This window comes from Heptranchias perlo, chromosome 24 (genome assembly GCF_035084215.1).
Source record: "Heptranchias perlo isolate sHepPer1 chromosome 24, sHepPer1.hap1, whole genome shotgun sequence".
NCBI lineage: Eukaryota > Metazoa > Chordata > Chondrichthyes > Hexanchiformes > Hexanchidae > Heptranchias > Heptranchias perlo.
In genome coordinates this window covers 312,148-323,945 of record NC_090348.1, presented here as the reverse complement: position 1 = coordinate 323,945, position 11,798 = coordinate 312,148, and positions in this window count along the sequence as shown.

Genomic DNA, 11,798 nt, shown 5'->3' with positions numbered 1-11,798 from the left:
ACCTCAATAGGGCCAGGACCAAAATCCTTGCGGGGAGGTTTGCTAGTGCTGTCAGGGAGGGTTTAAACCAGCTTGGCAGAGGGATGGGAACCTGAGTGTGGATTCAGATGGGATAAAGTTGGAACTGTAAATGGAAGGCAGAAAATCAGTGAGTGAGTCTGGAAGGCAGAGGGAACGAAGGTTAGAAAATAAACAATAGAGGAGTTTGGCAGTCCTTAAATGTATTTACCTCAATACAAGGAGTGCAGTGAAGAAGGCGGATGAGCTGAGGGCACAGATAGACATGTGGCAGTACGATATCTTAACTATTACAGAAACATGGCTTAAAGAGGGGCAGGACTGGCAGCTCAACGTTCCTGGTTACAGAGTTTTCAGACGCGATAGAGAGGGGGATAAAAAAGGAGGGGAGGTGGCAATTTTGGTTAAGGAAACAATTACAGTTGTGAGGAGGGATGATATTTTAGAAGGAGCATCAAATGAGGCCTTATGGGTTGAGCTAAAGAACAAAAAAGGGGCAGTCACATGACTGGGAGTGTACCATAAACCCCCAAACAGTCAGAGGGAGATGGAGGAGCAAATATGTCGGCAAATTTCTGAGAAGTGCAAAAACAATAGGGCAGTAAAAGTAGGGGATTTCAACTACCCGAATATTAACTGGGATAGAATCAGTGTGAATGGTTTAGAGGGAACAGAATTCTTAAATTGCAAACAGGAGGTGGGGGGCAGTTCTGGATTTAGTTCTCGGAAATGAAGAGGGGCAGGTGGAAGGAGTAGCAGTGGGAGAGCATCTTGATGTTAATGATCATAATACAGTTAGTTTTAGCATAGTTATGGAAAAGGACAAAGACAGAGCAGGAGTTAAAGTTTTCAGTTGGGGAAAGGCCAATTTTACTAAACTGAGAAGTGATTTAGCAAAAGTAAACTGGAAACAGCTACTTGAAGGTAAATCAGTGTCAGAGCAATGGGAGACATTGAAAGGGGAGATTCAAGGGGTTCAGAGTAAACATGTTCCCACAAAGAAAAAGGGAGGGGCTGCCAAATCTAGAGCTCCCTGGACGTCAAGAAGTATTCAGGGTAAAATAAGGCAGGAAAGGAAAGCCCATGATAGACACCGGGAACTCAATACTACGGAAAGCTTAGAGGAGTATACAAAGTGCAGGGGTGAAGTTAAAAAGGAAATTAGGAAAGCAAAGAGAGGGCATGAAAAAATATTAGCAGATAAAATCAAAGAAAACCCAAAGATGTTTTATAAATATATTAAGAGCAAGAGGATAACTAAGGAAGGAGTAGGGCCTATTAGAGACCAAAAAGGTAAACTGTGTGTGGAGGCAGAAGATGTGGGTATGGTTCTTAATGAATACTTTGCATCTGTCTTCACAAAGGAGAGGGATGATGCAGGGATTGAAGTTAAGGAGGAGGAGTGTGAAATATTGGATGGGATAAACACAGTGAGAGAGGAAGTATTAAGGGGATTAGCATCTTTGAAAGTGGATAAATCACCAGGCCCGGATGAAATGTATCCCAGGCTGTTAAAAGAAGCCAGGGAGGAAATAGCGGAGGCTTTAACAATCATTTTCCAAACTTCACTGGATACAGGCGTAGTCCCGGAGGATTGGAGGACTGCTAACGTTGTACCGTTGTTTAAAAAGGAAGTGAAGGATAGACCGAGTAATTACAGGCCAGTCAGCCTAACCTCGGTGGTGGGCAAATTATTGGAATCAATTCTGAGGGACAGGATAAACTGTCACTTAGAAAGGCACGGAGTAATCAAGGACAGTCAGCATGGATTTGTTAAGGGGAGGTCGTGTCTGACTAACTTGATTGAACTTTTTGAGGAGGTGACAAGGAGGATAGAATCATAGAATCATAGAAGTTTACAACATGGAAACAGGCCCTTCGGCCCAACATGTCCATGTCGCCCAGATCAATGAGGGTAGCGCAATTGATGTAGTGTAGATGGATTTTAGCAAGGCTTTTGATAAGGTCCCACATGGCAGATTGGTCAAAAAAGTAAAAGCCCATGGGATGCAAGGGAATGCGGCAAATTGGATCCAAAATTGGCTCAGTGGCAGGAAGCAAAGGGTAATTGCGACTGGAAGGCTGTTTCCAGTGGGCTGCCGCAGGGCTCGGTACTGGGTCCTTTGCTTTTTGTGGTATACATTAACGATTTGGATTTAAACGTAGGGGGCATGATTAAGAAACTTTCGGATGACACAAAGATAGGCTGTGTGGTTGATAGTGAGGAGGAAAGCTGTGGACTGCAGGAAGATATCAATGGACTGGTCAGATGGACAGAAAAGTGGCAAATGGAATTCAATCCGGAGAAGTGTGAGGTAATGCATTTGGGGAGAGCAAACAAGGCAAGGGAATACACAATAAATGGGAGGATACTGAGAGGTGTAGAGGAAGTGAGGGACCTTGGAGTGCATGTCCACAGATCCCTGAAGGTAGCAGGACAGGTAGATAAGGTGGTTAAAAGGACAAAAGGGATACTTACCTTTATTAGCCGAGGCACAGAATATAAAAGCAGGGAGGTTATGCTAGAACTGTATAAAACACTAGTTAGGCCACAGCTAGAGTACTGTGTACAGTTCTGGTCACCACATTACAGGAAAGATGTAATTGCACTAGAGAGGGTACAGAGGAGATTTACGAGGATGTTGCCAGGGCTGGAGAATTTTAGCTATGATGACAGATTGGATAGGCTGGGGTTTTCCTTGGAACAGAGGAGGCTGAGGGGAGATTTGATTGAGGTGTACAAAATTATGAGGGGCCTAGATAGAGTGGATAGGGAGGACCTATTTCCCTTAGTGGAGGGGTCAATAACCAGGGGCATAGATTTAAAGTGATTGGTAGAAGGATTAGAGCAGAAATGAGGAAAAATGTTTTCATCCAGAGGGTGGTGGGGGTCTGGAACTCACTGCCTGAGAGGGTGGGAGAGGCAGAAACCCTCAACTCATTAAAAAAATCCCTGGATGTGCTCCTGAAGAGCCGTGACCTGCAGGGCTACGGACCAAATGTGGGAAAGTGGGATTAGGCTGGGTGGCTCGATGGGCTGAATGGCCTCCTTCTGTGTCATAAATTTTCTATGATTCTATCCTGAAGGCCCTGAGGCAGAGCAGTGCCTATGGTCTGGTCCATTTTTTGCCCCCTATTGCCTCCAGAGCTGCAATCTGTGAAGGTGGAGGAACTGGCTGGTCCTGGGCCTGCCATTCCCAAGTCCCAATATATGTATGAAGCCCTGCGCCGGGAGCACTGATTCATAAGGTCAAAATACCGTGTTATTAACCAGACAAAAACATCAGACACAACTCAGAAAGCCTTAAAATCCCTGTTTACACACCTAGAACAAGAGCTGCTGGATCCTGTTATAAACATTCTATATGGTCCTCCCTTTTTATTGATCCATTTGTAAACATTCTATAGGGCCCCCCTCCTTATAGACCTTGTTTTAAAGGATCAGTTACTGACAGCTGGTTATAGAGAAGCTTCACCAAGCACTTGGCAATCCATTAAGCAAGTCAGTGAGAGATAACATTTATCATTTTATCTGCACAAGATGTACTTATAGAGGTGGGAGATGTCATACAGCACGAGCCAATGGCACAAAAGTCTCAGTCTGAGCAGGGAGTTTGGCCTTCCCTCGATTTAGTGCGTCCACATTACTGACGCTGATCGCAGATTTAAAGCAAAGCAGTTGTAGTCTTGTCCCTGTATGTATATGGGTATCAAACTCTCCCAGTGTATTGGTGCATATGTCCCTGTATCAATACATTTAAACAAACTATTATTACCCCCTCAGCCTCAGCAGTTCTTTTCTTCAAATGATTAAGGTGCTTAATTTAATTTGAAACCACAGGGCCTCACTTAAAAGAATGGTGTGCATTAACCCTATATGTTTTGTCACTGTCTTTCAATGCTTGGGCTTTGTTTTCAGATGTGTATTGGCCCAAAGCCATTCCACTGTTTGTCCAGGGGATGATTTTGCTTCTTCTTGGGCTTGCTAGCATTACGTCAGCATTATCTTATCTTCAGCTTTCCCCAGGCCCCATGTACCATGCAGAATAGGCTGCCTCCATCCGGTCTCTACAATTGGCTGCTGGGAGATTTGCACGATTCAGGTGAACTATGATACCGGTTGCTAAGTGATATCTAGAACAAGTCATGTGGTGCAGGTTGCTAAGTGATATCTAGAACAAGTCATGTGGTGCAGGTTGCTAAGTGATATCTAGAACAAGTCATGTGGTGCAGGTTGCTAAGTGATATCTAGAACAGGTCCCAATATTCACAGAGTATTGTGTTCAATTCTGGGCACCACATTTTAGGAAGGATGTCAAGTCCTTAGAGAGGGTGCAGAGGAGATTTACTAGAATGGTACCAGGGATGAGGGACTTCAGTTATGTGAAGAGACTGGAGAAGCTGGGATTGTTCTCCTTAGAAAAGAGGTTAGGGGGAGATTTGATAGAGGTACAGAGTAAATAAGAAGAAACTGTTCCCAGTGGCAGAAGGGTCGTAACCAGTGGACTCAGATTTAAGGTAATTAGCAAACGAATCGGGGCGACAGGAGGAGAATTTTTTTTACGCAGCGAGTTGTTATGGTCTGGAATGCACTGCCTGAAAGGGTGGTGGAATTGGATAAATACTTGAAGGGAAAAAATTAACAGGGCTATGGGGAAAGAGCAGGGGAGTGGGACTAATTGGATAGCTCTTTCAAAGAGCCAGCATAGGTACGATGGGCTGAATGGCCACCTTCGGTGCTGTAACATACTATGATACTATTATGAGGTCATGTGGTTTAGATTGCTAAGTGATATCTGGAACAGGTCATGTGATGCAGGTTGCTAAATCGATGGAAATGAGAACCAGTGATTTCTATAACGAGTGGCCGATCTGCAACATTAGTTTTACATCGAGCGGCAAGTTGAAAATCTGGCTGACTGTCTCTGTTGTTCCTAATTCCAACACGCATCCCTTTTGTATCTGCTTACAGGAAAAGCCATACATAACTGGCACAAGCAGGTGTGGACTGGAGTAGACGTCACATCTACTCCAACTGACTCCATACGAGGGGGCACCCGTCTGATTCTGGGGCCATGGAAAGAGAGTTCCAAAGCCTTCCCCAAGCTCACATGAATACCAGCCTCTGCTTTCCTTTCTTCATCACCCTACTCACACATTCTTAATCCAAAACACTGCCCAGCAACAGCAGGACGCACAATGGCCCTGGAATTCCCAGCAGCTCCATGACCTGCTCCTCGTAGCAGGGAGAACCTTAATGTCAGGGATTCTCCCTCTGGTGTCACGCTTCTCATGGACAATGTGGCCAAGTTTATCCTGTAACAAGATTGGGAGAATTAGGTGGTCGATGAATGAGATCAGCCGGTATCACCTGTTAAAGTGGAGGACAGGGTTTACAGGTTGTGCATGCAGTAAGGGCTATTAGAGGAGGAGGTGACACATTGTGTAGAATCTTGAGTTACAGCCCCCTTTAACCAGAGAGCAGTGCGAAGGGTTAGTTGTGCTGTTTGTAAGTTTAGAGGGTGAATAGTGCACTAGTGCCCAGTGTGCCCAGTGTCTTACCTCGCCTGCCCTGGCCAGGTCATTGAGCTTCTAGCAGCACTGGTCAGCAATCCTGGGAGTAAAAGAGTTGGCACTCAGTGCCAGCGCCACTTCCCTCCACATGAGACGAGACATTTTTTCTAGCTTGCACCGATGGACACCCAACAGTCTGCCTACTCCTCTGTTCAGTCTCCTCGAGGAGGTCAGTCTCACTGAAATTGTGAGCTCTTTTTCTGTTCATCCTTGTAACGCCCTGGTCCCTTTTTCAGTTGTAAGCAGAAAACATTCTTGAAAAGTGCGATAGGATCACACATGAGCCATCCCAGTCCAGTGACCTGACAGTGAACTCAGTGATCCCAACACTTTCCTCCTTACCTGCTACTCCCCCAGTCTCTGCAATCTTCAGCCAGACTTGGCTTTTTAAAGGCTGCACTCTAATTTCCAAGCACATTCAGTAAAATACTCTCAATTTACATGGGATTTGCACCAAAGATCCTCCAATGAGCTGACCTAGAAAATTCTGCCTCTGTAGACTCTCAGCAGGAGCAGCTCTACGCCCATTGATGCAAATCTGGCGCAACTCACTGCAGCTATGTTTGAAGGAGGGTAAAATCTGTTCTTCTTCTGATCCTATAGGTGTCCATGAGTAGAGGCCCACAGACTCAACTATCTGCCCTCTCCCTACCCCCTCACAAACGTCTTGTGTCACTTACGCCTACAATGGAAAGTACCAGCGAAGTGATGTCCACTCCCCAGAGCCGGTCCATTTCATCAGGTGAGGAGGGATTCCCCCAAAGTGTCATTGAGCACAAGTGAGGAGGAGCACGTGGAGGAGCCCAAACCTGCTGGTCTCAGGGCCAACTCCAGAGCTCCCTCAGCTGCCGAGGCCAGGGATTCAGACCTTACAGGCGGAGACACACAATCTAACCCTTCACACTGCTCACGGGCTGTAACTAAGATTCGATGAATCTATAGACCACCATGGAGACCACGGTCACTCAGGGCCATCTGCACTGTGCCACCATGGAGACCACGGTCACTCAGGGCCATCTGCACTGTGCCACCATGGAGACCACGGTCACTCAGGGCCATCTGCACTGTGCCACCATGGAGACCACGGTCACTCAGGGCCATCTGCACTGTGCCACCATGGAGACCACGGTCACTCAGGGCCATCTGCACTGTGCCACCATTGACCAAGCTTCAAAAGGCAGGATAGTTTCCTCAACAAATGCTCTGACTTTGTGCACCTATAAACACCAGTCTCTCTAACTCAGAACCTCTTACTGTGGGTAGGGAAAAATTCTCGTAGTTTCAGGGTGTCAGAGGCAAGTCCAGCTCAATCACTCTTCTGTACCATCAGCTGTGGCTCTCAGGGGTAGCACTCTCGCCTCTGAGCCAGAAGGTCGTGGGTCGAAGCCTCACTCCAGAGACTTGAACACATAATCTAGGCCCACACTCCCAGTGCAGTACTGAGCAAATGTTGCACTGTCAGAGGTGCCGTCTTTTGGATGAGACGTTAGACCGAGGCCTCATCTGCCCTCTCAGGTGGGCAATAAAGATCCCATGGCACTATTCGAAGAAGAGCAGGGGAGTTCTCCCTGCTGTCCTGGCCAATATTTATCCCTCAATCAGCATCACTAAAACAGATTATCTGGTCAGTATCACATTGTTGTTTGTGGGATTTTGCTGTGCACAAATTGGCTGCTGTGTTTCCTGCATTACAACAGTGACTACACTTCAAAAGCATTTCAATGGCTGTAAAGCGCTTTGGGACGTCCTGAGGTTGTGAAAGGCGCTGTATAAATGTTAGTCTTTCTTTTACCTGGGTGATCCCACCTGAAGGTTTCTTCAGGCTGTAGACTCCAAAAATGAATCATTTCCACCAAATTCGGCCAAAAGCAGGTGCTCTCCTTCCTCGGTATCATTCTGGTGAATCTGCACTGCACCCCCTCCAAAGCCAATCTATCCTTCCTGAGGTGCGGTGCCCAGATGGGGTCTAACCAGAGCTTTATATAACTATAACATAACTTCCACCTCTTTGTATTTCAGTCCACATGAGATGAAGGCTTAAAATTATTTTTTGTACCTGCCCACTAGTTTTTTAGTGATTTCTGTACTTGGACCCCTAAATCTCTCTGTTCCCCCACAGTTCCGAGCTTCTTGCCATTTAGAAAATATTCTGATCTCTCTTTCTTATGTCTAAAGTGGATGGCCTCAACTCTCTCTCCTTTTATCACTGATCCCGCGCTCTGCTCTCTCTCTCTCTCCTTTTATCACTGATCCCGTGCTCTCTCTCTCTCCTTTTATCACTGATCCCACACTCTCTCTCTCTCTCTCTCCTTTTATCACTGATCCCGCGCTCTCTCTCTCTCTCTCTCCTTTTATCACTGATCCCGCGCTCTCTCTCTCTCCTTTTATCACTGATCCCACACTCCGCTCTCTCTCTCTCCTTTTATCACTGATCCCTCGCTCCGCTCTCTCTCCTTTTATCACTGATCCCGCTCTCTCTCTCTCTCTCCTTTTATCACTGATCCCGCGCTCTCTCTCTCTCTCTCTCCTTTTATCGCCGATCCCGTGCTCTCTCTCTCTCTCTCTCTCTCTCCTCCTTTTATCACTAAATCTAGAATGGCCTGTTCCCTCATTGGTTCAAGAACATATTGTTCCAGAAAACGGTCTCAGATCCACTCAAGAAATTCACTGCCTTTGGGTCTCGAGCTGTTCTGCTTCTCCCAGTCGATGAAAATTAAAGTCTCCCATTATTACTGCTTTTGCAACGAGCTTCTCTGATCTCCGTATTAATGCATCCCGCTACTTTATCACTGCTAGCAGGAGGTCTGTAGACAACTCCCACCGAAGTCTTACAGTTTTTTTATTCTGCAATTCTACCCAGAGAGTTTCTACTGCCTGCTCACCCTCGCTGATATCCCCCCCACCTTTCTAATGCTGCAACACTGGCTTTTATCGATATTGCTACTCCTCATCCTTTTCCAATATCCTTTCCTTTCTAAAGACTGTATAACCTGGAATATTTATCCCTGAGGGAGTGCTGAACTGTCGGAGGTGCCGTCTTTCGGATGAGACATTAAACCAAGGCCCCGTCTGCCCCCTCTGGTGGATGTAAAAGATCCCATGGCACTATTTTGAAGACGAGCAGGGGAGTTCTCCCCGGTGTCCTGGCCAATATTTATCCTTAGCCAACATCACTAAAAACAGATTATCTGGTCATTGTCACATTGCTGTTTGTGGGATCTTGCTGTGCACAAATTGGCTGCCATGTTTCCTACATTACAACAGTGACGACACTTCAAAAGTACTTCATTGGCTGTAATGCGCTTTGGGACTTCCTGAGGTTCTGAAAGGTGCTATATAAATGCAAGTTTTATCTTTCTTTAGACGTGTTCTAATAAATCTGATCCTGTAGAAATGGTGCATTCTGGCACAGACATTACAGTACAAAGAAAGTGCTTTAACTCAGTTTTTAGCACACAGAGGGATGTTATCTCCTCAGTCTGTGAGCTATACCAAGATACCTGTTTTACAAAGGAAACAGAATTATTTAGGAATGGCAATTATTTTTCTAGAATAAATGCTAAACAGCTAAAGGAAAAAAAAACATTTAAAATCAGCAAATACAATTGTTTTGAGTATATTATGGGCAACAGATCGAATTCTGAAATTACAGGCCATACCTGCGTACCAGAAAATCTCTCATTTAACTAAACAAAGACAAGAACGGGCTGTGTTCATTCAAAGAGCATCTTCCTTGTTCCTCAGTATAGAATGTATAAGGAGCGGATAATGTTACTGTATGTGATGAAGTGATTTACTTGTAAAGGAAATGTTATCTCTTTAATAAAAACTAACTTTATCAATCAAACAGACACAAATCCAACATTTCTTTGCCTGTGGGGCAAATGGCTGCTGATAAAATGGGGCCAGTTCCGACTGATCAAAGGAAGTAGGTGAGCACATTGCAGATGCCCTAACTATAATCTTTCAAAGTTCTCTAGATTCAGGAACTGTCACTCTGGATTGGAAAATTGCACATGTCACTCCGCTTTTTAAGAAAGGAGAGAGAGGGAAACCGGGGAATTATAGACCAGATAGCCTAACATCCGTTGTGGGGAAAATGCTGGAGTCTATAATTAAGGATAGGGTGACTGAACACCTCGAGAATTTTCAGTTAATCAGAGAGAGCCAGCATGGATTTGTGAAAGGTAGGTCGTGCCTGACAAACCTGATTGAATTTTTTGAAGAGGTGACTAAAGTCGTGGACAGGGGAATGTCAATGGATGTTATTTATATGGACTTCCAGAAGGCATTTGATAAGGTCCCACATAAGAGACTGTTAGCTAAGATGGAAGCCCATGGAATCGAGGGAAAAGTACGGACTTGGTTAGGAAGTTGGCTGAATGAAAGGCGACAGAGAGTAGGGATAATGGGTAGGTATTCACATTGGCAGGATGTGACTAGTGCAGTCCTGCAGGGATCTGTCTTGGGGCCTCAATTATTCACAATATTTATGAACGACTTAGATGAAGGCATAGAAAGTCTCATATCTAAGTTTGCCGATGACACAAAGATTGGTGGCATTGTAAGCAGTGTAGATGAAAACATAAAATTACAAAGCGATATTGATAGATTAGGTGAATGGGCAAAACTGTGGCAAATGGAATTCAATGTAGACAAATGTGAGGTCATCCACTTTGGATCAAAAAAGGATAGAACAGGGTACTTTCTAAATGGTAAAAAGTTAAAAACAGTGGATGTCCAAAGGGACTTAGGGGTTCAGGTACATAGATCATTGAAGTGTCATGAACAGGTGCAGAAAATAATCAACAAGGCTAATGGAATGCTGGCCTTTATATCTAGAGGACGAGAGTACAAGGGGGCAGAAGTTATGCTGCAGCTATACAAAACCCTGGTTAGACCGCACCTGGAGTACTGTGAGCAGTTCTGGGCACCGCACCTTCGGAAGGACATATTGGCTTTGGAGGGAGTGCAGCGTAGGTTTACTAGAATGATACCCGGACTTCAAGGGTTAAGTTACGAGGAGAGATTACACAAATTGGGGTTGTATTCTCTGGAGTTTCGAAGGGTTAAGGGATGATCTGATCGAAGTTTATAAGATATTAAGGGGAACAGATAGGGTGGATAGAGAGAAACTATTTCCACTGGTTGGGGATTTTAGGAGTAGGGGGCACAGTCTAAAAATTAGAGCCAGACCTTTCAGGAGCGAGATTAGAAAACATTTCTACACACAAAGGGTTGTAGAAATTTGGAACTCTCTTCCGCAAACGGCAATTGATACTAGCTCAATTGCTAAATTTAAATGTGAGATAGATAGCTTTTTGGCAACCAAAGGTATTAAGGGATATGGGCCAAAGGCAGGAATATGGAGTTAGATCACAGATCAGCCATGATCTTATCAAATGGCGGAGCAGGCACAAGGGGCTGAATGGCCTACTCTTGTTCCTATGTTCCACTGCTTAACTATTTATATATTCAAACTCTTTTTGATTATCCTTTAGCAGTTTTTTTTAAAAAGTTGCAGAGGTTTATGTGTTTTGTAGGTGAAAGTTCTATGAATATAGAATGAAGTGATGTTAACCCATTGACAAGTTCCATTAATACCCAGCTTTCTCCCTGCTCACCATTCATTCCACTCCTGGATCGTCAAACAAGAATTTTCCTCTGGTTAATTGTTCTTTAAATTCTAGTTTTTACGTACAATTAAATATTTTCTAAATTGTCTGACAAGTTTTTTTTTGCTGGTGTTCAATATATATAAATTTCATTCATAAAAGATTTACCTAAAGGGGTATGGGATGGGAGAGGGTGTAGGGTGGGGGAGGAGGGTGGTGTGTGGGTGGGGGGTGGGCTGGGTGTGGGTGGGGGGTGTCGTGGGGAAGGTGTGGGGGATGCGGTGAGGGTTGGGTTGGGTTGGGGTGGGCTGGGGGAGTGTGCGGATGTGGTCTACCCCAGTCAGTTATGACCCACGCAGGCAGAACGCAAAACCCAAGCTACCTGCTCTTGTAATGTTTTGTGCCAGCTGGGGGCTCTCCCGCTATCACCTGCCCCCCACCTTCACCCCCGTCCCCCAGCCCCTCTCGCAGCTGGGGGACGGGGGTGAAGGTGGGGGGCAGGTGATAGCGGGGGGCCCGTCCCCTCCCATCTATATTAGCAATGGCTTCCTACAGCGAGAGAGGATGAACTGAACCCTTGCTCCTATTCCC